This window comes from Ceratotherium simum, chromosome 33 (genome assembly GCF_057802395.1).
Source record: "Ceratotherium simum simum isolate JZ-2026a chromosome 33, ASM5780239v1, whole genome shotgun sequence".
Classification (NCBI taxonomy): domain Eukaryota; kingdom Metazoa; phylum Chordata; class Mammalia; order Perissodactyla; family Rhinocerotidae; genus Ceratotherium; species Ceratotherium simum.
Window position 1 is genome coordinate 2,613,150 of NC_141932.1, and position 24,633 is coordinate 2,637,782.

Consider the following 24,633-nt stretch of genomic DNA (forward strand, 5'->3'; position numbering starts at 1 on the left):
CTTTTATTTAAGTGATTCATTAAGCCGGAAGCATCCAGTGTAGAAAACAGAAGGAGCTCCAGACCTGTACAGAAGGCAAAGATCACAGACACAAAAATACCAGAGAACAAGGAATTGTTAGGCAAGAGCCGACTGGTTGGAGCAGGGTTCCTTCCCTTATATGGGGCAAAGAGCTGTTCTGGAGCGAGGTTGTGAAAAACTACCTCTTGCCAGCTCTGTGGCCTTGGACAAAGACTCACCCTCCCTGAGACTCAGTGTGTTCACCCGTAAAAAGGGAACACTTATGGCTCCTCCCTCACAGCGGTGTTGTGGGCATCAAATGCATTTGTGCATGTCCAATGCTAAGAATCAGCTACTACTGACCACAGGATTAACATTTCTGGTAAAAGCTTTTTGAAAACTTGGCTGTTTCTTACTTGCCTTTTAAGGCTTTAAGTGAATGTGATATTTAATAAAACTCTTAGAGGTTTCTCTCATTGTTTTCTGACACCAAACAGGCAATGTCTTTTCCAATCCCAATTCACTGATACCAATCCTTTATCCTACAATTCAATCCTATCCTGATACTAAGAACCTAGATTCAGCATGAGACCCCAGAGGTTTAAGAGCTCAGTCCCACAACTGTTCTCACTTCAGAAGCCAGTGCTAACTCCCAGATCCCAAGGACACTTGTACCTGTGTCTAATTTGGCTACAATCTGGAGTTTCCCATAATGTCCCCCTCAGGTTCAATGATTCGCTACAATGACTGTGAGAACTCAGGAAAACACTTTACTTATGTTTGCCAGATTAATTAAAAAACACACCTCAGGAACAGCCAAATGGAAGAGATGCATAGGGCAAGGAGGGGGCTGTTGGGCAGGGGGAGAGCATCTATGCCCTTTCCAGATCGGCTACCCTTCCCATACTTCCATCACTTCAATGTCTTCACCAACTCCAAATTTCTTAAAGAGTTTCGATGACCTAATCTCCAGTCCCCCTCTCTTCCCTGGAGGTCTGGGGTTGGGGTTGAATGCCCAACCCTCTAATCTAGGAGTCTCATCCTATGTCACCTCCTTAGCATAAACTCAGGCTTCCTCCAAAGGGACTCCACAAGAGTCCCTTTGGACTCTCTTGGAGGGGAATAACAAGAAACATTCCCCTCGCTCAGAAAATCGCAAAGGTTTTAGGACCTCTGTGCCAGGGACTGGTGACAAAGAGCCAACATAGATTTTTATTGGACCACAGAGGTACATTGTCATTTCAACCAATCACTACTGGCTTGCATAAACTTAACCTGTTAAAGCTGTACAGTAGTTTCCTGGGAGAGCTGAAGCACCCGGGCTGCTCCACTAGCCTGCCTGACCTTTCCCTGGCTCCACAGGGACTGGACAATCCGCGGAGTCTTCAGAGCAGAGAATCTGCACCACTTCACGCTTCCATCTCCACCCAGGCAGGGCTCCTTACTCCTCACACCCTCCCCACTTGTGGAAATTCCTGGATCCACAGAGCCCTCCCATCTGCAGGCAGCAGCGTCAAGGACCACCTGCTCTGCCTGCCCTCCAGCCTCCATCCTCTCTTCTTCATCTCAGGGCCTATCTCAAAGTAAAACGTTAAGATTCTCCCTCCTAAACTCTAGGCCCAGGCATGGCCCTGGTCCAGGCCTTAACCTGTCACCACTTGGGTATCACCAAGCCAGCCACCTCCCACCCCTGCCCCCAGCATTCCAGCTGCCCACGTGCCATCTCTACTCTAGGACATCTCACAATCACCATGGCCAAAATCCAAGAGGAATCTCTCCCTGAAACCTGCTCCCCGACACTGGATTTCCCATCTCAATAGTACAGTAGATCAGGCGAAAAAAAAAGTGGGGATCATCCTTCATTCTGAATGTTTGCTCACAGGCACATCTGCTGCAGGAGGAAATCTTGACGGTTTTAAGATCCATCAAGACTCTTATTAAGTACATCCTTTCTCCAGGGACCAGTCTAATCGCAAATCCATCATGATTCTCTTGGAATCTTCCGCAGGAGCCTCCTCACTGGTCTCCCTGTGTGCACTCTCACCACCCCCAAGACCCCCAGCCCAGCGTGTTCTGCCCTGAGTGAACCTGCACAAAGGGCACAATCTGCTCACCGCGAGACAAAAGCCAATGGTCAAGAGGCAAGAGGGTGGAAAAGACAAGACAGTTCATTACAGCTTGCTAACAAGGGGCCAAGATGGCCAAGTAACTTCTCCAAGAATCATCTTAAGCGGCACAAAATCTGACAGCAGTTATATAGGGTTATAGGGGAGGGGGTTAGGAATGTTGACCCTAGGTGTTACAGACTGGGAGTGCCACACCAGATCTTTCCGTTTTCATTGATGATGGCTATCAGCATAGACTCTCTGTTGGGGGATCATCACATTCCTAAGGAACTCAAAAGAACAAAGTTATCATCTTACTGCAGCTGGGAAGTACACGCACAAGCAGCTGTTGTAAAACCTTCAGAGCAAATCTCCTGGAGGCTGCATATCCGGCTGGGTTAGTCAGTCAGAGGTCATTCAAAGTTACAATAGGGTTTCTTTTCTACAATATGGCTTCCCTCACGTCAACCTTGAGTTGAGCCAGTATCATGAACAGACTCTGAAATACTTTGAAACCCTAACTCAGAGGCCGGGGCGCCGCGGCAGGTGGGTGCCCTCGGGCCAGCAGGGTTGTGGGGGTTGGGGCGCTGGGTGAGCCGGGGACCTGGTGGGGGCAGAGGCTGTGACTCGCTCTTTGTCTCCACTCCTCCAACCACTGCCACTGCCTTCCAGGCCACTGCTGCACCACGGGCAAGACGTGGGGCCCCCAGAGCAGAACGCAGTGGGTGGGAGAGCAAGGGCCTGCCCTCCAGCCGCTGCCAACTCGGTTGGCCAGAGAACCAGTTCAACCTGCGTTCAGTGCCAGTCCTCCTCCTCAGGATAGGAAGGGAGAGGTCTGGCGGGGTGGGGGGGGGGGGGGTGCTGTCCCGCCCACTATAAAAAAACCAAGAAACTCTCCCCCCAACTCAGATCAGGTTCTTCTTTGGTAACAGGGCAACCAGCAGCCTCAGAATGAAGGTCGAGCTGCTCAGGCGCCATCGCAGGTGGGCCTCCCCTCACACAGTTTCTACCCAAAGGAGCCCCCAGGGTCCCTGATGCTCCCTGCAGGCACCTCCCAGTCTCTGCACGTGCTGGGGCCTCAGCCTGTAACTGACACTGGTAAACAATCAGCCATTGATGATTAGGGAGTCAATAACGTTATGTCTTTTTTCTTTTCTGCAATTACTGATAGCTTTTAGTTGTTCACCCACCCATTCTCAACTGTGCCACTTAGGCAACATGCTGTCTGACTCCCATTAGGCTCCTATAGATAATATCTCCCTGGGACCTGGGTCCCCATGGTAATGGGTGTTTGAACTATTTTTCAGGAATTGCCACCCTCTTGTCCAGTTCAGCTCAGTCGATACCATCAACCCATCAACTGGGCCAGAACCGATGCCCAATAAGTGACCTCTTGAAATCAAGAGGCTAAAAGCTCCACCCTCAGATCATAACCAGTATTTTGTGAACATAAGTCCTATGAAGAGGCATGAAGTCTGACTACCCTTGTGCAGATCATCAATACCTCACCTCTCCTTACCTCCAATTATCCATCTCCACACTTCAGACCACGTTGTCCCCTACCCCATAAATGTCCCTGAGCCCCCATTTTTGAGGAGGCAGAGTTGCGATTCGTCTTCCATTTCCTGCCTTAGATGCTTTGTGAGTAAAAACCTCTGTCTGCTGCCATCTCCCATTTCAGTGTTTGGCTTTCCCAGGCACGGGCAAAAGGGAACCTGGTTCGGTAATATACCCTCTCACACACGTCCTCACGAAACCCAGAGTGTCCCACTCTCCGGTGGGAGACCGTCCTTCCGCCGTTAGGATTTGACCCGGGGTTGGCCCGCGTCACAGTCCCGAGAACCCACCCCTCCCGCGGGCCAGGTCCCTCAGCGCGGCCGTCGCCATAGCAGCCCGTGGGCGGAACGAGACCAGGAGCCGCACGGACCACGGCGAAGACCTGGGCAGGGGCCCCGAAAGCAGGTCACTCTGGCGGGGCCCACACCGAACTGCAGACCCACTCCTGCGCAGTGAGGACAACGCCACCTCTCGCCCTTCTCACTCTAGTTATCTCTCCCAACAAAGCAACATACAGCCACCCAAACACTGGACAAAGTCTAGAACAGCCAAAATGGAAGTAGTGAAGGGACGCCGGAAGTCCCGCCCGATGTCTTGCGAATACATAGATACTCCCCTCTTCTGGGGTTTCATTGGTCCAGAGACGCCAGACGTTGGGCGCACTGTCTTCTGGGTAACGTAGTTCCACAGGCTGCTGTGGGCTGGGACCCCCCTCCCTGCCTTCTGGGCATTAGCCTAGAACCCTATAGAAAGGGACAAAGAACAGACAGGTGGAACAAGAGTCAGCAAGCCTATCATATATAAATTTTTAATACTATTATTGAACTTGCATTTCTCAACATAAAAGTTGCAGATACACAAAGAATGCATTGAAAATGTTGAAAGACAGAGCTGACACAGTTCTTTTGTTTTTCTCTGAGGTTTGTTTTCTCTATCTGCCAAGATGAAAATTTTGGAGGCAATTTACAAATAAGAGAAACCAATTCAATAAGATTTTGGAATAAAAATAAGAATTAGAAGTAACAATATATCTTAGTATATGTTATTGGCTAAAAATAAATAAAAATTAGATAACGGGAATCCATTGTTGACAATATTATTAACTTGGCGTGTTTCGTCACGTTGCAAGGGAAAACAAAGACGTGCTAAAATACTTGTTTTGGAGATGATGAGGTGAGGTGTTTATAATAATAATTGTAAGTGTAAAAATTCTAACATTGTTTTGGAATTTGAGAAGATATTTATAAATGTCCTAAGGCAATGAGTTTAGAAGATAAAAAAATTATTTAAATAAACAAGCTTGGAGTACTTGTTTGAAAAGCTAAGGCATGTCATAAATTTACATTAAGAAAACAGTGCTTTATTGTCATAGTGGCATAGAATTTAAGTTAAAAATTAGCAGAATAGGGGCCAGCCCCATGGCATAGCGGTTAAGTGCACACCCTCCACTGCTGGCAGCCCTGGTTCGGATCCCGGGCGAGCACTGATGCACCGCTTGTCAGGCCATGCTGTGGTGGAGTCCCATATAAAGTAGAGGAAGATGGGCACGGATGTTAGCCCAGGGTCAGTCTTCCTCAGCAAAAAGAGGAGGATTGGCGTGGATGCTGGCGCAGGGCTGATCTTCTTCACAAAAAAAAAAAAAATAGCAGAATAAACTATAAAGTTTATGAAGTAGCACATGCATATTTAGATTCCTGACTAATGGCTATCACGGTGCTACAGAACATTGAGAAAAGGCCACTTTTTTAAAAACTTGTTCTGGGAGCCCAACCGGTAAAATTTTAATTTCACCTCTGCTTTTAATCATACACAAAAATTAATTTCAAATAGGCAAAGCTTAAATGAGAAGAAAAAACTTACACCTCTTAAAATGCCATGGAAGGAAATACATTAATGCCAGGATAGACCAATGTTTTTCAACCCAATATAAGGAGTGCCAAAACGTATACACCAAATATATGACATTAATAGACTTCTATTATCAAAGAATAATAAAAATTGAAATGACAACCCATACAAGATATTTGAGCCTTCAATAATTGTTAGAGTAGTTTATAATTAATTTAAAAAATTAATAACTCCTTCAAAATAATGACAAAAAATTCAAATCAACAAATAAAATAACCTTGTATAGACACCAAAGATTAGAACTACAAAGCTCAAACAATTTTTTAAAAGAGAAAAAAACAAATGAGGAAATGGAAATTAACCTAAACTTAGATTGGCGAAACTTACTGAGTTTGATATTGTCAAGTGTTGGTACCACCGAAGAAATTAGTAAATATCATAATTTGCCCAGTGGGTGTCTAGACTGGCAAAATTATATTGCAGAAGAGTTTGGCATTGCTCATAGACTGATTGTTTCTTCCCATAATTCATATGTTGAAGCCCAACCCCCAATGTGACTGTGTTTGAAGATGGGGACTTTCAGGGGAGAAATTAACATTCAATGAAGTCATAAAAGTGGAGCCCTAATCCTCAGTTATAATTTTGTTATAACTGAGGTCCTATTAAGAAGAAGAGACACCAGGGATGCTCGCCCACAAAGGAAAGTCCGTGTGAGGACACAGCAAGAAGGCAGCCGCCTGGAGAACAAGGATTGAGGCCTCAGAAAACCAAATCTGCCAACACCTAGATCTTAAATTTCTAGCCTCTAGAACTGTGAGAAAACTAATTTCTGTTATTTAAGGCTCTCAGATTGTGTTATTTGGTTAGGGAAGCCCTAGCAAACTAATACAGCAACATATAGTAAACTTAAACCTGTGCCTCCTGGTGCAAAAGACTCTTCCTATTGATATATACTCCAGGTAGACAAGTGGACATACACCAGAAAACATGGAACTTGTGTCTAAGTAGCAACACTTGTAACTTCCAAAACCATGGAAAAAGAAACAAAGAAACTTTCAACAGGAGAATGAATAAATGCATTTTATTCACACATTCACATGCACAAAGAAATGTAAAATCACAAACATTCTATTGGGCAAATGCAGTCAGGCATAGAGTCATCCTCACTATGTGGTTCTATTTTTACAAAGTTGTGGGGGTTTTTATTTTTGGTTTTCTTTTTTTTGGTGAGGAAGATCAGCCCTAAGCTAATATCCATGCCAATCCTCCTCTTTTTTTTTGCTGAGGAAGACTGGCCTTGGGCTAACATCCATGCCCATCTTCCTCCACTTTATATGGGACGCCGCTACAGCACAACCTGACAAGCGTGCGTCAGTGTGTGCCTGGGATCCGAGCCGGAGCGCAGCAGCAGAGCGCCGCACTTAACTACTACGGCATGGGGCCGGCCATTACAAAGTTTTCAAACAGGAAAAATGCCACTATATAAGGTAGTATTCACCATGCAGTTGGTAAAACTATCAAGAAAAACAAAGAAATGCACACTTTGAACATCAGAAAATTGTTTAACTTTTGGCCTAACTATATTGGAAAGAAAGCACACGAGGCTTCTAGGGTGCTGTAAATATACCATTTATTGACCTGTGTAAGAGTTAAAACAGATGATAACTGTAAAAATAGTTATTAAACTGCCTGTGTAAATGTTGTGTTATTTTCTCTATGTATATCACTTTTCAAAATATGACAGCAAAGTTTGGAGTAAATAAATATAAATATGGTACCTACATTAAGTGGACACACATAAGAACAAAAATCAGTACATTTGAATATAGAGTCAGAAAAGTCAGTCTATGTTATGAAAATAAGAAAAGAAAGAAATCATATATATTATCTGATACATGAAATAAAGAATAATAAATAATGTCCAATAAGACCAAAAAAAGTGATGCATAGTTTTTAATTATAAACACTAACATATCTCAGATTCAAAAACAATTAAAAAAATCTATTGCCTTTTTGAGCACTGCATTCCAAAAATAATTCTGAAAAATGTAGACAGATAACATACAGATTTCTTTCTTTCTTTTTTTGTTTTTTTTTTTTAGTGAGGACTATTGGCCGTGAGCTAACATCTGTGCCCATCTTCCTCTATTTTGTATATGGGACACCACCATAGCATGGCTTGATGAGCAGTGTGTAGGTCTGCGCCCGGGATCCGAACCTGTGAATCTCGGGCCGCCAAAGTGGAGCAAACGAACTTAACCACTATGCCACCAGTCTGGCCGCCATATAGATTTCTTAACGTTCACATTTCATATTACCAACCAAGAAAGTAGCAATGATGTCACTGTGTCACGGAACAACAGAGATATATTATCAACTGGGGGTTAAATAGCAAGAAGAAGTACTAATTGGGAGACAATCTTCATTTAAAATACATATTATAAAAATATTCAAAGACTAGCCAGCCCGGTGGCATAGTGGTTAGATTTGCCTGATCCGCTTGGGCGGCCCGGGGTTCACAGGTTCGGATCCCTGGCGTGGACCCACACAATGCCTATCAAGCCATGCTGTGGTAGGCATCCCACATGTAAAGCAGAGGAAGAGGGGCATGAATTTTTGTCCAGGCCAACCTTCCTGAGCAAAAAGAGGAGGATTGGCATCGGATGTTAGCTCAGAGATAATCTACCTCAGAAAGAAAAAAAAATTGAAAGAAAAAGACTTACAGAATTGTCATAGATACAAAAAATTATTAAAATTTAGATTTTAACCCATCCTTTCAAAAACTCATAAAAAATAAGCAGAATATAGATAGGAATAATATAATCTTGAGAAGATACACTTACGTCTTATTCTTACATTGTTGAAAATTTAAACTTGCATTTACTACGCCAAACATGAGTTGACAACAAAGATCATAAGTTTTTGAAATTGTCTGTGGGTCTCTGAACATGAAACCCACTTAGAAAATGGGTTCCATGAGATAATCAAGCTCGAAAGAAAACTATTTGCATCAATATAGTCTGAATTATCCTGAAGAAGGTATATAACTAGTACACTCCAGAGGAATAGAGGACAAATGAATTCACTGCCTACAATGGACCCTTAGGATACCAGTGGTTCTCCATTCCCTCATGAAATGCAGGTGATAGATGGGACACATTGGGAATCACGCATGGATACAGATATCATGTTAACTTTCTTTCCTGGATCTTTTCTTGTTAGCTCCAAAAATGTTTAGGACTTGCCACACATGTCACAATGGTGGGTCTTCTGAGTGGAAGGACCTTTTTGGGAGTCCTGATGTATGGCAGTCCTTCTGAGAAACCTTGCTCAGAAGGGGCTTCCTTTTCCCCTACTCCACATCAACAACCTGAAAGAAGAGAAGTGCCAGTAAAAGGCTTGTTGAATTTTATGTGGGGCAAAGTGCTATGACAAAGGAACAACTGACGCACCTATGAATGAGTCCATGGGAACGTTGTCAGGATGAGGGGGCCAGGGTCAGGTACAAGAGGGAACTACTCTGCATTACTGGTGCTTCAAAGGTGACAGAATGGGGTGGTGGGAGGGCTCACATGGAGAGAGGAGCAAGTGTGGGGTGCAGCACAGGTGGTCAAGGCAGGATCCCCAACTCACTCCTCTATGATTGCTTTCAGCCAGGCCTTGGCTGCTGATGACAAGAGGTGCCCCAAATTGCAAGAAAATCCGATCTCAACAGAGGAGCTGGTATTCAGCGACTATTTAAGGCTGTAAGCATTGTTCATAACACATTAAATGTGGGCCAATGGTGAAGAGCACTGTTGGAAAATAATGAGTGAGACACAGAGGCCAGACAGGTGGCCAATGAAAAAGCAATGAAAGTCAGAATAGAAATGACAAGAAGGCAAAGTGTCAGGAGTGAGAAGTTAAAGAAATGGAGTGTGGCCACTGGCCTTGGCACCAAAACACTGGTGGAAAGACGTCATGTTTTTGTCATCTCTGACATCATACCCTCCCCAGTGCCCAAGTACCTGTGCCAGGTCCACTCCAGGCCACGCATGCCATTGCTGAAGTCATGTCTTGACCATTAGACACTGAGGACCCCTTGCCCCACTCTATCTGGGCAACTCCTTGTGACCTGGCAGTTGCAAGTCCTGCGGAAAGACAGTGCTCTGAGTGGTCAGCATTGGCTCTGGGCAAACAATATCATTGGAAAGAAAACTAAATATTACAAAAAGAATCTTAGAGGAGTGTCTTGCATTGCCCATTGGTCTCCAATGTCAGTGACTGTGTTGGTGCCTACACTCAGGCTTTTGGTGGAACACTAGGGCTCCAGGAAATGTCAGCTGAAAAAGGGCCACAACCAGAGATAAGAAGGGCCATGGGTCTGTACTGTCTCTCATCTAAGGAGTGGCCAAGCCAAGTAGGATCTATTAGATAATCTGCCAGACTCCTACCCTCAAACAATGCAAGGGCAACAGATGTCAGGGCTCCTCAAGGAGAGAAGGAGACAGCATGTACAGTCAAGTCCCAGCACTCACAACACCTAGTCTAAGGAACCTAGCAAAGGAACTGTGCCCATGGTTCAGCTTTCACACAGACACAGTTACCCCTGGGAAAAAGAGCAAAGCCCAGCACAAAACACTGGGGGAGCATATAAGGGTCTGTGGAAATCAGCTTCAGAGGGCTCCCAATTATTCCCACCTCCTGATATTCAGACCTTGTTAATATCTTTCCCTTGAGTGGGCTGGCACTTAATGACTCACTTTTAATAAACAAAATATGGTAAAATGTTGGGATGTCACTTCAGGGCTTAAGTTACAAAATGATTGGATGCATCTTGGGCCCTCCTGCTCACTTACCCTAATGGAAGGCAGGTGCCAGGTTGTTAGCTTGCATGTTGGAGAGGCCAACAAGGCAAAGAAGTGAGGTGCTCCAGTGGCCAACAGCCAACTAAGAGGTGATGCTCTCAGTCCAATATCCTGCGAAAAAGTGAATCCTGCCAACAACCATGTGGGTAAGTTTAGGAGAGGATTCTCCCCTGGTTGAGCCTTCAGATGAGATCACAGCCCTGGCAGAGAAGTTAACTGTGAGCTCACAAGAGACCTGGAGACAGAAGCACTCAGCTAAGCCACATCTTGCTTCCTCAACCAAGAAACTGAGATAATAAATATTTGTAGTTTAACTCACTAAGATTTTGTACAGTTATTGATGAAGCAGCAGATACTGAATGGAAAGACTCACTCAGTGAGGCCACAATTTCAAAGTTCTCCTGCATCATGTGGCACTACAGGAGTCTCTGAGTCTCATCAAGGAGCTCCAACTCCTCCCAGGAGAAGGACATGAACACATCCTCAAAGGTCACACAGCCCTGGCATGATGAGGACATTTCAGTTCACCTCTTTCCCCAGGACCCCAGTCCATGCCCCCTCCAATCTATGCTGCTCATCCTCCTCCTCAGCTCCCCAGTTCAGAGGAGAAACCAGGACCTGGTGCCTTTGGTGCCTTCTTCTCATGTCCCACTGATCACTGTGTCAACCCCACCAACAATAGGCAGGTGAACAGATAGATGCCTTCTACTCTGTACCTTGACACACAGGGTCCCATCCTTCTCTTACCAACCAATTCCCTTGGGGTCCTCCATATCATGCCTCCCTGACACAACTAAACTTAGGCTCACCCATCTGTCTTAAACGCTGAGTAGTTCACACTTCTTCCCACCTGCACATCACTCTCTGGACTGCACCTCTCTCACATCTCCAGCCTCTCCAACTCCTCTCTCCTCCACCTCCCTGGCATTACCACACAGTCCTCCACACTGACGTCTAAAGAGTGCTCTTCTACTTTTGCAAAACCAACCACACCCACCCAAGGGCCCAACAAGAGAAGTAGTTTTCAGCTCTAAACTTGCCCTTCTTCGTACCCTAAGCACAATGCCCCATGACCTGGAGATGACTCATCCTAAATCACACCCACAGCTCCAATCCAGTTCAACCACCAGCCACCACATTGTGAGTGTCTCCAACCTGGATCCCTCCCCAGAAGTCCAGACATGTGTAGCCAGCTGTCCACTTGATAAAATGTCTCTGGGTCTCCTTAAGCATGGACAAAACACCACTTCTCATATTCCCTCAGAAAGTTACTCCTAGTGCTGACTTCCCCATTTCAGTAGAGGGTGTGTCCATCCTTCTAGTTGCTAAGGACAAAACCCTCGATTCATCCAACACCCAGAGATCCAGAATCCAACCACTTCTTCCACATCGACAGTCACCCAACTGGTCCAGCCACCCTCAACAGTGTTATGCAATGATCTCCTCCTTCACTCCCACAATCTCTTCTCCACTCTGAATTCTCAGAGGACCTGGTCATTAAAGTATGAGTCAGATTACCTCTCTCTTCTGTTCCAAATCTTCCATGGCTCCCCAAACACTCAGAATAGAAGCCCAACTGCTCAGCCTGCAGTTCCAGTCCTGAGCCCTGCCCCTGTACCCTCACTGTTCCTACTATGTAGAAAGGTCTCTGGTGCTTCCCTGAAAAGTGTCAACTCATTCTCACCTCAAAGCATTTGCAGATGCTGGTTCCTGTCCCAGGGACAACTTTTGGCATCCCACTGCATTGGTTGCCAGAAATGTGAACTTTACCATATAAGCCCTGGATTGGATTCAGGAATCTGAGCTGAGGAGAGCCGGCAAGGCCCCAAGATCTGAGAAGCGGCAGCTAGAAAGGCAAAGAGTCCAGGAAACCACTCTTTCTTATATAGGACCACAAGGATCATGTGGGTGGGGGGTCTGGGCGAGTGAGAGCTTGGGGACCATCCCCTCACCTGCACCGACTCTATTGGCACTGCCACTCCCACTGGACCCCATGAATTGAGAAGTGTGACCAGGGCGGATCTCCTGCCCTGGCCTGGGCAGAGTGACCCGGCTAACTGTCGCACTCTGAGCCTCAGTCTCCCCTGCATAAAATGCACCAAAGGCAAAGAGGCACCACCTACACAGACCGCGGGGACAGAGGGCAGGTGCAGAGGCCCTGCAGAGCATGCAGCTGGCAAGGGTCATGGCTCCTATAAAGGAACAGAGGTGGGTCTGACTGTCTTCCACATCCTTCCCGGCTCAGTCAGAAAGAGATGCCTGGGAAACCTTCGCCAAGCGCTCAGTCATGTATTTGAAGTTAGTTAATCAAGCTCTTTTTCGTTATAGAGCAGCAGTGATGCTCCTTCAAGCTCTTCACATCCTGAACTGGAAGCTAGAATCTGCAGTCATTCTTTTTCATCTATAAGGGATATCCTCCTGCAGATTGTTGATGCAAATAATCAATAACCAATCTATAGATAAGAAAAGTAGAGTGATATTTATTGAGCCTAATGTGAGCACTAACCCAGCAGCACTCTCTTCTGCAGGGAAGAAATCACTCCGGAGAAGCGCGGTTTACAGCAAGGTTATACACTGTTTCAGAACAAAGAACATACATCAAACATGACAGGAATACAATTATTTTCCCCAAAATCACAAGGAGAGGTTTTGCTGAAGTTTAGCACATATATAGCAGGTCAACTTGACCTTGGTTCTCTGAGAAGAGTTTATCTTCAAAGAAGTACTGGTATTGGCATCAGAAAAAGGGAGCCACTACATTCCTATCGTTAAAGAGTGCATTGTTTCCTTTCGGAAAATGTTTGAAACAGATGTACAGTGTTTGGTGGGCCACAAGTCAGGCTGCTCTGGGAAAAACAAGTTTCAAGCCCATCAGATTTAATCCAGAATGGCTTCCTCATATACATGAAAACTTCTTATTCTTTTCATCAAGATGAATGAACTTCTGCTTTATACAATAAAATGACATAATTTCTCTGTATGTATAGGGAAAATACTTATTGCAACATGTTTTCATTTTTCCATTCAGCTTCACATTATGGATCAATTTGTTGTGTGTGTGAGGAGATCAGCCCTGTGCTAACATCTGCCAATCCTCCTCTTTTTTTGCTGAGGAAGACTGGCCCTGGGCTAACATCCGTGCCCATCTTCCTCCACTTTATATGGGACGCCACCACAGCATGGCTTGCCAAGCAGTGCGTCGGTGCGCGCCCAGGGTTCCGAACCAGCGAACCCCGCGCCGCCGCAGCAGAGCGCGTGCACCTAACGACTTGCGCCACTGGGCTGGCCCTTGATCAATTTTATTTTTAATCATAGATTAATTTTGTTTTATTATATTGTTGCAAAGTGAAAACCATAAAATTACGTTGATTCCTAAAAGTCTGCCTTTCAAACGTGTCCCTTCAAACTCCGCGCTCTCTCCCTCAGTAACTAATCTTTTCGTTTATTTTTAATTTATCCTTGAATGGTTTTCTTCTTATGTAAGCCCACACAAACATACACGTAAACACACGGACTTCTCTCCTTTCCTGGAAAAGAAGTAGAAAATATTCTGGAGTATATAAACTCCTCTTTCTTTTCTTTTTTACAAATAGTAATGTGTTATGTGGATGAGCCTTTGTTTATTTAATAAATTACTTCTTGTTTGGTTTCCAGTTTTTTTCTCTTTAGAATTACTGCTTCTGGGCCGGCCCCTTGGCTTAGCGGTTGAGTGCGCGTGCTCCGCTGCTGGTGGCCAGGGTTCGGATCCTGGGCGTGCACTGACGCACCGCTTCTCCGGCCACGCTGGGGCTGCATCCCACATACAGCAACTAGAAGGATGTGCAACTATGACATACAACTATCTACTGGGGCTTTGGGGGAAAAAAAAAAAAAGGAGGAGGATTGGCAATAGATGTTAGCTCAGAGCCGGTCTTCCTCAGCAAAAAGAGGAGGATTGGCATGGATGTTAGCTCAGGGCTGATCTTCCTCACAAGAAAAAAAAAAAAATGATGTATATGAAATAGGGTTTTTCCAAAAAAAAAAAAAAAAAAGAATTACTGCTTCAATTAATAAGCTGTTTCATGATTAAGGATTGATGAATAAATGAAAAGCAATAAGAAAATTTCACATATATATTGAGGCATATGAGGAAGCCATTTGGTTTAAAGCTAATTCAGCCTGAGCTTGTGTTTGCAGAAAGGCCTGGCGTGGCCTGTTGAGCACGCATTGTACAGCTGCTTCAAACATTCACAAAGCAAAGAATGATGTTTCTAAAGACAGGAATGTATGCCTCTCCATCATATCAGCACTTCCGTAAAAGCAAGCATTTCTTCCCAGAAACCAAGGGTCAAACTGACCTACTGTGTACAGCTTGTGACCACTGACCTGCTGTGCTGGCAAAACATCTTGTGACTGGAGTAAAAGAGATATTCCTGTCATATTTGATGTATGCTACTTGTTCCAAGATGGTATACAACCACGCTGTACATCTCGGTTCTTCGGAGAGCTTCCTCCCTCGGTGGAGGCGTCCTCCTGGGCTGTATGGTCTGCAGATAGGCTCATACAATAAACTCACCCCAATTTGATTTATAGATGGATTGCGGATTATTTGCATCAACAGGATATGTTCTTATTCTTTATTTTCAGTGGCAAATGTGGGTTCTGTTAAACAGTGGGGGAAATATGAAGATGGTAACGCATACATTTTTATTTTTCCCTAGGTTCTGAAGAGTGTGATAAAAATTCATGCTCCCTAGATACTGATATGATGGGTTTGGCCAATTTAGGGATTATCTTCTTGACTCAGATGGAAGCTAGGATTTTGGGGAACTCCGTTCTCCTTTTCCTTTCATCTTCACTTTGCTCTCTGGGCAAGATCTCAGACCTACAGTCCATATTCTCAACCAACTGGATTTGGTCAACCCCTTGAAGCTTTTCTCCAAAGGGAGACAAAGGCAGCATTTGGACAGAAATATTTCCTGGATGCAGTTGGATGTAAATGTGTCTTCTATTTGCACAGAGTGAGCAAGGAGGTTTTATTCAGCACTATCTGCCTCTTCAGTGTCTTCCAGGCTATTAAGCTTTGCTCCAATTTCTCCAGGTGGATGCAGCTGAAAGTTAGATCTTCCTATTCCGTCCCATTTATCTATTTGCTGTGTTTATGACAATACTTTCATATGCTCATCAATATGTTTTAACAATGTCTTAAAATCAGAGTTGTACAGTCTCCCAACTTTGTTCTTCTTTTTCAAAGTTCTTTTGATCATCTTTAGTCCTTTGCAATGAGATACAACTTTTAGAAGCTATTTGTCAATTTTACCAAAAAAAAAGTATACCAGGATTTTGATATGGATTGTATTTCATCTATACATTGACTTGGAGAGAATAACATTTTAATATGAAGTGTTCCTGTAACCACAGGACCAGGAATAGAATTTGCAACCCCAAAATATGCCTCTTTGGCAAAAAGCCTATTTTGAGCTGATAATTATTAAGAAAAAACAAAGCAGACACAGGAAAATCTCGGAAAATCTAGTAGAAGTTACCCTTTTGTAAGGGAAATTTCCATTTATAAGCGAAATCTCCATTTGTAAGGATGCCTCCCTCTCTATGCCAGGAAACGGAAGGTTACTCTAAATCTCTAGAATCTCTTATCAATGGAGAAGGCAATGACTTAAATCTGCATAACAACTTCACCCTTGTTTACTGTACTTTTCCCAGTAACATCCCATGACTGACTCATCTTAACAACAGGATATTGAAGCTATTTTTCAGGAGCAGTGAGTCAAAATTTTGATCTGCCAATTGAAACTCATCCTGCCAGCACTCTGCATACCATCTGGCCCTCTCTGATCCCCTAAATCTGACCTCATACTTTGGATGAGGGAGACAGATTTGAGTGCATGGCTTCCTGTCTCCTTGCAGATGCATCTCGCAATAAAACTGTGTTCCTTTGTCAAAAGTTGATGCTGTAATAATTGGCCTTTTTTACATGCATCAGGTAGGAGAATGCCCTCTTTGAGTGGTAACATCCCCATCCATAAACATGGTATATCTCTCCTTTTATTTAGGCCTGGAGGAGCCTGGTGCCAAGCCTGAATGCTATGGGTGACCTTTCAGGCCCAACTATAGGTGATTAGAAAGACTTTACCAGGCAGGCCTTAAGGGGGAAAGCTGCCCTCCCCACACCTGACTCGGTGCATATTCAGTGCATTGTAGGGGGGGAGTTGCAGTCAAGGAATCATTCCTCCCACCCCCAGCCATGCCCTCATGTATGTCTGCTTTCCTAGCCTAGACATCTCCATCAGAGGCTTTCTTATAGGTAGGAGGACAGGTGGGACTCTGCTGAGTTATTCTTCAGGCACCTCTAGTAAGACCCCCTTATCATGGGGCCTTGAAAACACTTTCTCCACTGTGACTTATTACTCAATATTCCTAGCCCTTATCCTCTTCCTCCTCCTGTCCACTGGGCCCATTAAACAGCAGGAGTCTTTTGTTCAGGGCTCCCTGGCAGTGAGAGTCCCCTGTCCACACTAATCCATCTGACCTTCACCCAGAGCAGTTCTGTGGGGAGAATGGGACACTGAGGGAGCCAGCACCTTCTTTCTCTTTTTTGGCCTCTTGTTTACACTCTCACAGTAAGTGAATAAAGGCTTACTTGTCACTTTTTGTTTTTCTCAATGTCTTATTTGACCATCTCTAGGAGTTTACAATTCATTTGTATCTCTAAGGATTTATATATCTGATACTATTACAGCTGCAATGTTTCTTAAATTTTATTACAATTTCCTGGTGGTTCATTGCTATTACATACAGTAGCATTTAGTAGTTCTAGTAGTTTCATTTTATTTTCTGGTTTTTAGGATTTTCTAGACCCCATAGGATTTTCTCCATAGACCATCATGTCCTCTGTTAATAAACACAGTTTTATTTCTTCATTTCTAAACTAGACACTCTGTGTCTCTTTTTTTTTTTTTCCTTCATTGCCTTGGCTAAAACCTCTAGTATAATAACCTCCTCTAAATAGAATTGTTTTAGCAGCATCTCACAAATTTTGAAATATTGTGTATTTATTTTGAGTAAGATAGAGTTAATTGACCTGGACTGGAAAACTTCAGCCTTATCACCAGGGACTCCTGGATGTCTGGCTTTGACTCTTCGTTGAGATAGGGCAGTAGGGTTTTCTTTTTTGGGGGCAGGGGGAGATCAGCCCTGAGCTAACATCCATGCCAATCCTCCTCTTTTTGCTGAAGAAGACGGGCCCTGGGCTAACATCCATGCCCATCTTCCTCCACTTTATATGGGATGCCACCATAGTATGGCCCAACAAGTGGTGCATCAGTTTGTGCCCGGGATCCGAACCCGGGCTGCCAGCAGCGGAGCGTAGGCACTTAACCACTACGCCAGGGGGCCGGCCCCAGGGCAGTAGGATTTATTATGTGTGCTGTTTAAAGTTCAAAAATCTCATGGTGACACCCAAGGCCAATTTGTTTACTGATGGTTTTCAAAATGTCATAATGGATTTGGCATCCTGATTTCACTGTTAACAGAACAGCATAAAATCCCTGCTGGGAATTCTAACTGGAGTTATCCTTCATCTGAAGATGAATCATGTCCACATGCAAATTAGGATTCTGCAGAGCTGTGCCTGGGTGACCTGCACTCTCTTTTCTTGCTACACCACATCCTTGACATTGAAATAAAAGCCTCACATTCCAATGCTCTGTGAACACTGATGAGTCTTTTCAATTATCCAAACTCCTGTAATTTTTGCAATTTGTGATGCAGCTAGGATAATTCTTATGAACCTTAACTCTATTTTAAATAATAATGGGAAGGTGGTGCTGGGGAGAATGAAAAATGAGTAGAGCGGAGTGCATGAGAAACCATCCTTGCTTTCTGGATGGCTTCTGGCTATTCCTGGTTTGTGGTTGCTCAAGGACTGCACTCTCCCATGACAGGGAAAGTATAAAAATAGGACCTAGAGTCAGTAGGTACAGGACCGGGGAGATAAACACAAATGGATGTGAAAAGATTTTGAATCTGAGGGAAAGTGAGTCAAGAACGCACTGCATTGGCTTGTTTTCTTCATCCTAGGGAAAGTGAAGGTAATAGAGAAGCTACTAAAGCTGAAGAGTTATGAGCCATGATTCAGTATGACACTACAGCTTGTCCTAACTCTGCCTCTGATCCAGGTGAGGCTTGATACCCTCATACCTTGATCAAAATGGGACAAGATGATGTGAGGGACGCTGCTTATGGATCACCTTGCTCAGCTTCCCCAAATGGAACTTCATGATGGTGTTACCCCCGCAAGGGGGTCTTCTGCTCGCCACAAGACGTGCCAATAGTCAAGAGGCAAGGTGGTAGGAGAAAAAGGACTTTTTTATTACAGCTTGCTAGCAAGAGGGAAGATGGCTGACTAACGTCCAAAAGAACCATCCTATGGGGGCACAAAATCTTACAGCAGTTATATAGGCTGGTGGGTTATGGGTGGGGGTTAGGAATGTTGATCTTCTGGTGTTACAGACTGGGAGTGTCACACCAGATCTTTCAGTATTCATTGATGATGGCTATCAGCATAGACTCTCTGTTCAGGGGTCATCACATTCCTAAGGAACTCAAAAGAACAAAGTTATCATCTTATTGCAGCTGGGAGGTACACGCACAAGCAGGGGTCCTAAAATCTACAGAGCAGTTAGGTCTCCTGGAGGGTGCATATCCAGCTGGGTTAGTTAGTCAGAGGTCGTTCAAAATTACAATAGGGTTTCTTTTCTACAATATGGCTTCCCTTATGTCAAACTTGTCTTGAGCCAATATCAATGGGGAAAAGATGAGGATTATTCGGTAGTATCAAAGGACAAAAATAAACAACTTAGTAATGAGTTTAATGTCCTTCCAAGAGAAACAATCAAGAGAAACATTCAAGAGAAAACAATCCACGGATTGGGAAAGTACCATGCCTCACAAGCAGTGGAGCACTCTTCCTGAGCGATGTTTGGGCAAGAGTGAGTTTTATAGAATGTTAGAAACAGCAACTTGGAGACAGAGCATGATTGGCTGAGGTTGCTTATTTGACCTTATTTAGAAAGACCAGAAAACAAAGAAATAAGTACAGAGCCCAAAGCTGGGTTGATATTTTGGGGTTCGGCTCACTGGATATACTGCATTTCTGGTCAGGCAGAACATTTACAGGAACACAAGAGTTTGGTTTGCTGAGGTGGCACCCCAAGCTGGAGCAGCTCCATGTTGGGCTCAGAAATTTATTTCCACAGCAGTAAGGGACCACAAAGAATAAAAAGGCTAGAAAATAGCAGGACAATTAAAGTTTGTGGAAGTCATATGATTGATTAAAAATGACATTAAAAATGGAGGACATAGAAAAAGCTTTTAAAATTTTAGTGGGTGACTGTAACAAACAGTGGTTTGGCTATCCAATAGTGATCTGGCTGTCCAACCAATTCTTTAGACTGTCAAAGGACCAGGATGGAAAATCTTAATTTGTCTTATCCTTGATGTATTTTTAAAATCTCATGATTACACAGAGGAGGAGTCTATAATCCCTTCAGGATCAATTCTGATTAAAACATTACAAGGAAAGGAGAGGATTAAGAGTGAAAGCAGGGGGCCAGCCCGGTGGCACAGCAGTTAAGTGCACGTGCTCCGCTGCGGTGGCCCAGGGTTCACAGGTTTGGATCCCAGGCACGCACTGCCACACCACTTGGCAAGTCATGCGGTGGCGGCGTCCCATATAAAATGGAGGAAGATGGGCACAGATGTTAGCCCAGGGCCAGTCTTCCTCAGCAAAAAGAGGAGGATTGGCAACAGATGTTAGCTCAGGGCTAATCTTCCTCACACACACACACACACGCACAAAGAGTGAAAGCAGAGCCAGGGTTTCTTGGGACGACCCCCACCAAGCTGAGGTTGTTAATATTTTTATGGGTAAAATGGCCTGTGAATGGTGAAGAAACTTCATTAAGAATCATGGACAGTGATGTTCAGTGTATTGCCATAATTAAACTAGCTAATGAAAAATTAAAGGCTCTGATTAAAAAAATGGGCCAAAGATCTTAACAGACACCTCCCCAAAGAAGATAGACAGATGGCAAATAAGCATATGAAAAGCTTTTCCACATCATATGTCAGCAGGGGAAATGCAAATTAAAACAACAAAATACCGCTATACACCTATTAGACTGGCCAAAATCCAGAACACTGACAACACCAAATGCTGGCAAGGATGTGGAGCAACAGGAACTCTCATATATTGCTGGTGGGAATACAAAATGGTACAGCCACTTTGGAAGACAGTTTGGCTGTTTCTCACAAAACTAAACATAATGTTAGATAGGATCCAGTATTTCCCCAAAGGAGTTGATAACATGTCCAAACTAAAAACATGCACATGGATGTTTAAAGCAGCTTTACTCATAATTGCCAAAACTCAGAAACAACAAAGATGTCCTTCAGTAGGTGTATGAATAAACTGTGGTACCCATAGACAGTGGAATATTATTCAATGCTAAAAATCAATGAGCTATCAAACCATGAAAAGACATGGAGAAACTGAAATGCATATTACTTAGTGAAAGAAGCCAATCTGAAAAGCATACATGCTGTATGATTCCAACTGTATGACATTCTGGAAAAGGCAAAGCTACTAAGATAATAAAAAGAGCAGTGGTTGCCAAGGGGTTGGGGGGTTTGAGGGGAGAAAGGAATAAGCAGAGTAGAGAGGATTTTTAGGGCAGTGAAAAAACTGTGTATGAGAGTATAATGGTGGATACATGTCATTATACATTTGTCCAAACCCATTGACTACACAACATCGAGCGTGAACCCTAATGTAAACTATGGACTTTGGGTGATGATGACGTGTCAATGCAGGTTCATCAGTTGTAACAACTGTACCACTCTGGTGGGGATGTTGATAATGGGGGAGGCTGTGCATGTGTGGCAGCAGGAAGCATATGGGAAATCTCTGTACCCTCCTCCCAATTTTGCTGTGAACCTAAAAGTGCTCAAAAAAATAAATTCTTAACAAAAAAGTTAAAAAGGTCATATAATAAGGTATAATATGGTAATGCAACTCTAGAAAGCTTGCAGGTGAAATCATGGCTCAAAGTAGGGATTGATGGATGAAAATGGTGTTGCCTCACCCATACCCAAATGTGTTATTGTAAAGGGTATAATACCTGAATGAGGAATTCTCTTACTGAAATTATTTGGAAAAGGATGACATGAAAATCTGCAACAAGGAAAAGAGCTAACATTAACCTTGTGCCTCATGAGAGGCTGGGAGCCAGAGGATGATACTATACCCTCACTTTACTTACAGTTGACCATAATGGGGAAACTATTTGTCTGCAGACACCTTCTCATCTGCCTGAAGCTGAAGGTCCAGGATTGGCCTCAGTCTATTTCAGGAATATACAATCTGGCTTCATCCACATTATATGCATCTGATGCTAAGAGATTAAATTTTGAAACAATTCTAATATTGTTTAGTTTTTAATACCCCTTTTACTGCCTATACCTATTCAGAGAACCCCTTTGGGGAGGCGATATGCAGGAACTGTTGCCTCCCAGCCACACTCAACAACAGAGCCACAGCACTGTGGAGCTTATAACCAAGGTGAGAAGCCATTGAGAAAGCTACCAGGCTATACTGGATATAAAATGTCCTCTGTGTGTCTGGCGTCTGACAGTACCATGTATCCTAATGGTTAGAGTCCACGTTTTGTGGATAGAGGACAATAACCAAGGAGAACAATACTCCCCAAGTAGTGTCAGTTTATGGGAGACTATGTGGGCTCATATGCTCACTAATAATAGCCCAAGTGTCTGCTGTGTGTACCTATGAGAAGTTCATTGGCATATGCAAACTAAAGTAGAATCAGAGATGACAACTACCCATATGACATCCTAGGGACATTGAACATTTTGGAGTCCATAAAATGTATTCAAATATTACCTCAGCAATAAGCAATCTAGGGCAAAAACAGGTCTTTGGGCCAAACTACGGTTGGCCAAAATTCTCTAAAAGAGCCCTAAGTAAAATTGTCACAGGTCTAGCAATCCTGAGATAACCAGAATTTGCCTTTACTGCAGAGAAATACACTGAGGAAAAACATTTATTGGCCATACTGACCATGTAAATTGTGTGTGTTTTCCAGGAAGAAGAGCAAGGGTGATGTATTATCTTCCTTAGGGCTGCTGTAACAAACTACCACAAACTAGGTGGCTCAAAACAACCAAAATTTGTTCTCTCAAGTTCAGGAGCTCAGAAGTCTGAAATCAAGGTGTTGGCAGCTTCTGGATGCTCTGAGGGAGAATCTGTTCCATGCCTTTCTCCTAGCTTCTCGTGGTTGCCAGAAATCCTGGGTATCCCTTAGCTTGTAGATGCATCACTTCAATCTCTGCACACATCTCCATATGGCCTTTGCCTTTGTGCCTCTGAGTGTGTTGAATCTCTCTCTCCTTTCTCGTATAAGGACATCAGTCATTGGGCTTAGGGCCTAAATATAAGATAATCTCATCCCAACGTCTTTAATTAAACTATGTCTGCAAAGACTCTATTGTCAAACAAGTCACATTACCATAACCTGGGATTAAGAGTTGGACATAATCTTTTTTGGAAGACACTATTCAACCTTGCTTACAGATGGTAAGCAGCTTGGACAGGTAATACAGCCTTAGAAAAACGGATAAAGGAAATTCCACAGATAGTTAGACAGCACACTAGGGAACAAAGATGGGGAAGAGAACTTGTGCTGACCTGAGGGCTGTTGCATATGCTTCTCCAGATGGAAGGAGAGGTGGCTCAAGAACAACAGCCTGGAATCCTGGCAGCTGAAACAGGCAGGTACCAAGCGACTAGGGACCACCTAGAAAGCCCAAGGCCCATCAAAATTATTCAAACCAGCCAATCCTAAGCTGTTCACCCTGCCCCGCCTTGTCTTCCCCTGAGAAACCCCAATAAAGTGGTGCCCTAAACCTTCCCTTGATCCTCTCTTCTGCATCCTGACCACCCTGGCGTCTTCCCTTCGTGGGACGCCTCTTGTTTCTAGAACGTGTGAGTATAATAAACTTTGTTTTCCTGAGCCTCTCCTCTGTCTCTTCTTGTGGCCACAATGGAATGACCATCTCATAAAAGGATAGAAAACGATGAGGAAAAGGATTTTTGTAAACTTTCAAAGACTCCTTCTTCTAATAAATTACAATACACAGGGAAAATAGTAACTTTTGTGTAGGGAGATCAGAGGGATATCACTGTAACAAAGCGAACCAAGTTACCATCACCAATGATAGGAAAGCAGACAATGCACTGGGAAGGACACAGCAATACTCCTGTGGTTTCCTCACCACCAAAACGCATAAACTTAATTAATCATGAAGACACCTCATGACAAATCAACTGAGGGAAACATTACAAAATAATTGGCGTGTATTTTTTTTAAATAGAAAGAAAAAAGCACTCAAAGGAAGAGTGAGAAACTGTTTCTGATAAATGAAGAATTAAAGCAAATGAGAAGTAAAAGCCATTCTAGATATTGGGTTTGGCTCTGGACTGGAGAAATTAGCTGTGAAGGATGTTAACAGAATAACTGATGTTGGGGAAGAGGGAGAATCCCCCTCTGCTCTTGCCCTTAAGGTTCTTATGGCTGGCCAAATAATTAAAAGACAGGTTAGCAGGAGAAAATAATACCAAGTTTAATAACATGTATATACGGGAGAAACCAGGGAAACTGAGTTTCTGGACAAAATGACAGAGATTCTCATCTTAAGTACTATCTTCAGCTAAAGACAAAGGAGGATGTTGGGCATGGTAGGTTTGGGATTTCAGAGGGGACAAAGACAAGTCACATGGAGAGGGAAATGTAAATGTTTGTCAGACAATTCTTTGCAGGCCACCCATAGAGAATGAGGCCAGAGAGACAGAAATTATAGTAATTAAGAGTATGTAGATTTAAGTCCTCTTCTTCCGTCCTGACAAGAGTTTCTACAAATAAGGTCATCCCTCCCCTGCTTCCCAGTACACAGAGGGACATACCTTTACAAATGTAAACATTTGGTAAACAGAACTTTGAAAAGAATGGGCTTAGGGAGGACCCTGCCAGTCTGTCCATACCCAGAGTTAAATCCCTTTAGGCAGTTAGTGGGGGAGGTCAAATGTCCGCCAGAGAAAATAATCGGGGTAAAAAGACATATTTCAGGGTGGCCAATTTTGATCTCCCACACTGACAACATCTGAATATGGTCTGTGAATTAAATAATACTATTAAATCAATATT

General features: G+C 43.7%; 1 pseudogene; it reads left to right on the plus strand.

The window, feature by feature from the left end:
- LOC101405543 (vomeronasal type-1 receptor 1-like) overlaps positions 1–24,633 on the plus strand; it is a 34,738-nt pseudogene that overhangs the window by 2,543 nt on the left and 7,562 nt on the right.